Consider the following 5,000-nt stretch of genomic DNA (forward strand, 5'->3'; position numbering starts at 1 on the left):
TATATATATATATATATATATATATATATATATATATATATATATATATATATATATATATATATATATATATATATATATATAAGTAGGGGGTAAAAGGTGCCATCTGGCGTCCTATGGCCTGAACATTTGGCGTCCTCGAGAAAGGGTGTCATTTGGCATCCTCAATTATTATTATTATTATTATTATTATTATTATTATTATTATTATTATTATTATTATTATTATTATTATTATTATTATTTATTTTATTATTATTATATTTTGCTGAAGAAAATAACATGATGTATAAAAAAATTATGTAGTAAGTAGGGTAAAAGGTGCCAAGGCCCCGAACTGATATGAGAGAGACCCACTGCGTGACTCATCAACTGCCGTATGATTGATGAGTTGAACCAATATAAACTATCTGTTATTAATCCCACTTTATCGATAAGAGTCTGATTAGGAGGAGGAGACACCTTGCTGAACTGATCTGAACTGATAATAGAGAGACCCACTGCGTGACTCAATAACAGCTGTGTGACTGATAAGAGTTGAACCGTTATAAAGTATCTGTTATTAATCCCACTCTATCGATAAGAGTCTGATTATGTAGCTGCTGCTGATATGATTTAGACCCACTGTATGACTCATAAACAGGTGTATCACTGATAAGAGTTGAACCGTTATAAACTATCTGTTATTAATCCCACTCTATCGATAAGAGTCTGATTAGGTATCTGCTACTGATATGATTTAGACCCACTGCGTGACTCATGAACAGCTGTATGACTTCATACGGACATTACAGTGTACATCTCTCTGAGATATACAGCTCTAACTTTCCACCCAATTGTTAAAAGTCACACGTTTTAACACGCTTTCGATCATGCTCATTGTCAGTGTCACTTAACCTATGTATGGGATAATAAAAACCGATTCTACCAATCCACTCATTTTATTAGATAAAGCGGTATACATTAACAAGTACATGAATCTGGGGGTTCTCCCGACACACATTCCAATACAATACCACCACAGGTTGTTATAACCAACCTTAAACCTCTAAATAATTTTACAATAAATGACCATAGGCTTCCAAATCTAGTATGTCGTACAGCCTGACATTCCTCCCCCTCCCCCTTCTTCTCCCCCTCTTCCGTTAGTGTTCTGCGTAGAAGAACTCCTCCTCCTCCTCCTCCTTGACCATTCATCCTAAGGAAGAAAAATAAAATGTCTTAGAAAAACCGAACGTCTGCAAAATTAATTATGTGATGTATATTGGCAACGTTTTTTAAAAATGGAATGAATCATTACCTTTTATTTAAAGAATGCACGCACTCCTTGTATGTAAGAGCTTGTTTAATGCCCGAACTCCAGTGTGAACACCGCACCCACTTGAAAATTTTAAATAGTATTCCGTCACCCATCTGTCATTACTTTTCAATGACTCGGGGAGAAGACGACACTCATTAACGACAAAACCGATTTTAACCCTTTATGACTCGTACAGTGAATGAAGAAAATGCAGTAAAGACCACACTTGTAAGAATTATCAGGCTGTATCTGCCTTACGGACTAGCGAAGGATAAAATCCGAATGCGCGTTGAGAAAAGATGAGAAGCTACCCGAATAAATTTGCTGGTTTATACCGTAACTGTCAAAAAAGTAGATTGTATCCCTAGGCGAACAGTCTATATAAAAACACACCCAATGTCCGACAAGGTCAGTACTAGAAGTTGAAGGTAGAGTATTAGATATAAAAACTGGAGGTTTAATTCTATTTGCGGGTATTTTAAACGCACCCACTTCATGCGAAGCGAACACACCTAAATATTTAATAAGACTCCCTAGCGAACCCTGTAAAACTGTCTCGATTTCTTTCGTATCCATCACACCTAGCCCCTAACATCGCACTGAACGACTCTATCCAAATCAATGGTTAAAATACCTTTTCGTGTCACCGAACAGTAAAATCATGCAAGGGTATGGTGCGACCGTGCCCAGCTTTATAGATATTCTCAAACTGGCCGAAATTTCAACGGGCATGGAATCTTCCACCTCTTCCGTAACGAAGCTGAAACAGTAGATGGCTCTCCCATTTTTAAAACTATTATAGGTTATCAGGTTATCATGTCCCCCTCCTATCGACCTTTGAGTCTCGTAATACAATTGCATGATAGTATTAGGAAAATTACAGTTGTTGTGATACACCGTATTCCCATTAACTGTGATGTGCACATTATTCAAGTCATAAGCTCCGAAATATAAACTATTGACTGCGTAATTCCCCGAAAATGTTTGCATGCTTATCATGGACAGTGTAATCTTTTCAGGTATTCAGGTATTGAAAGGTTGATCTATTAAAATGGAATCCTCGTTCTGCCCTATAACATACGTTTTATATAAAGTCTTATCAAATATATATTGTATCGGGTTAACTGCTAGAGCTGTGTTTAAAGCGGACATGGTGTTATAATGAGGGGTAACCCGATCAATCCACAACTTGGCCTTTTCTATATTCAGATCTTTTAAGTGTCCATCTGTGTGTGCACCCATTACCCAGTTGTTATTCGCCATTTCGAGTCTTATTCTCAAATCCACGGAATCCAGCAAATACATGTCTATACTCGCCAGATCTATAAGGAGTGGAAAGTACGTGAAATTCCCCCGCCTTAATGGAGCTCATCATCCGAGATTCCCACCTTTTTGAGCTGTCCGAAAGAAGCGGCGGTATAAGTCCGTGTAACACCATGCGTAATGTTGAAGTCATCATGGAAAAACCCACTTATACCAACAGTCGGTAGTGCGCTGGTTTTAACGCTCTTGAGCATTTTTATGTATGATTGATAGTTAAAAACAGGACATGATTCCACCAACTTTTCACTCAAGAAAACAGAGACGGATTTAAAAAGCGTATTACTTATACCATTAACCAGTGCAGTATGTACATCGTCTGCTAGCTGCACGCCAACCCTGGCCACTGTAATGTATAATTCCAAAGCTCTACTCGATAAATCCAAGAAGGAACCGATAATACCATTAATACGAAACTCGATATAGCTGTCAGTCACGATTCGATTTACTGAATTGTTACTTGGTGTGAAATCCAACCTTTTCTTCGAATTAATTGAGCTTTCTATAATCCTACGTCTGTTCACATTCGGGAACAATTCTGAGATACCTGCGATGTAGGATGAGACAGGAACCTTGTTTCCCGTCCCAGACACGTTAGGAACAATGCCCGCCATTCCTGAAAAAAAAAAAAAATGCAAGAGGAGAGAGAATGTGTGCATGCATGCCAACGGGCAAAAGGTTAATGAATTAAAGAAGATCATACACATCCTTGTTATATTTACTTCTCGATTTAACCCTTCGATTCGTCATTCTCTTCTTCTTCTTCTTCTTCTTATTCTTCTTATTTCCTCTCCTAGCGGCTGAGCTAGCAAGTGTACGACGTACACCTCCCACACTGGTTTAAACCTTTTTCCTGGCGACCCTCCCACTTCCATTTAAAATTCGTCGGCCCGTGCTTTTGAGAGCTGTCACTCCATGTCTTTTTAAAGATTCCCGCAAGGGCAACCGATTATTCACTACATCGGAAATCACCGATCTGTCAAACTCTTTAACAGAAGGTTTTGCAACATTCAACAAAAAAGAGAGTACCCTACGTGCAGTGCCGGCAATTGCCGAAAATACACCTCCGCCCCTCCTATGACTCGGTTAGAAAACTGAAATATCTTCTAAACCCCCTGCCTTCCTTAAAAGTTCGGACAGGATTAACGTTTTAAATTCCACGTCAGAGGGTGGAGCGAAGACAACCCTCATACATGTTAACTAAAAAGAAAAAAAGAAAAAACTTTGTCTCCTCCCCTGTTTTTGTTAAGCAGAGCGCGCTTTTGAACGTTCCTAATTACGCGAGGTTGCGAAAGTAAATAATGAAAAAGACTGAAAAGAAGGTGTTTTTATACGTACCTCTCTATCTGGGCCTTATATGAAGCACGCAGGTGACAATCGAACCGTTATTGAAATGGATACGCCTCCCATTCTGGTCCGTGATAACGATCGAAATCTGTTCCAGGATGTTCGTGTTCAATGCTTTGTATATCGTATTGTGTATCCCCTTCCCTTTACCACTCTCTAATGCGAAACAATCCAATATATTTACTAGTTCACCTCCAAAAACAGTCGATTGAACGATATCTGTGTACACGTACATATAATGTACACCACAATTATCGAGTAAGGAATCGTCAGAGAGGTGCACATTCAATGCCACGAGGCCGTAAACTTTGTACGCTGTATTATTTTTAAAACCTAACAACCTGGCAGCTTTATCGCTGAATTTGATAGTCACACTTCTAATGTCCCCCGCTTTAATGTTCCTCCCCCTAACGTGAGGGATGAAAACTCTTGCTATCTTCACCCCAACCGAATATATCATTGCTGTTGAAAACATTTTTGTATTCAGTGTCAAAATAGACTTTAAATGTTCAAAAACATCTTTGTTAAGCGTCCTCACCAACCTTTTCATATCCCCCGCTAACATAGCTGTCGTTGGTCTATAGCTATAGGCATGCTTATCGTTTTTACCAAGATCAGTACCAAAGTGGAGGGTGAATTCTTCATCTCTCAATAATACATGAGTGCTCTGATCAATCTATTCAGTTCTTCCGCTAATAATCCAACGGCAGGAACATACGTGAAACCATACGAGCGAGGTGCCAAACCCTGATTTAAGGTTGCTTTAAAATGAATTGTGAAATCTCTATCTTCAGGTGTGACAGCGTAGTATTCATTTGGGATTGTAACCCCTATAACACCCATTTCATATTCCACCTCTTTTGATAGAGTTATGGGAGTGGACAATTTGTTTGTAAATTTACAGGGCAGGTTTTCGGGAAATAAATCCAGACACAGCCCGCTTTCACATATACAATGTAATCGCTACACATGTTGAATGTGCAATGCTGGTAATACTTACGATTGCATACATATATACCTCGCAACATAGAAT

This window comes from Macrobrachium rosenbergii, chromosome 3 (assembly GCF_040412425.1).
Source record: "Macrobrachium rosenbergii isolate ZJJX-2024 chromosome 3, ASM4041242v1, whole genome shotgun sequence".
Lineage (NCBI taxonomy): Eukaryota > Metazoa > Arthropoda > Malacostraca > Decapoda > Palaemonidae > Macrobrachium > Macrobrachium rosenbergii.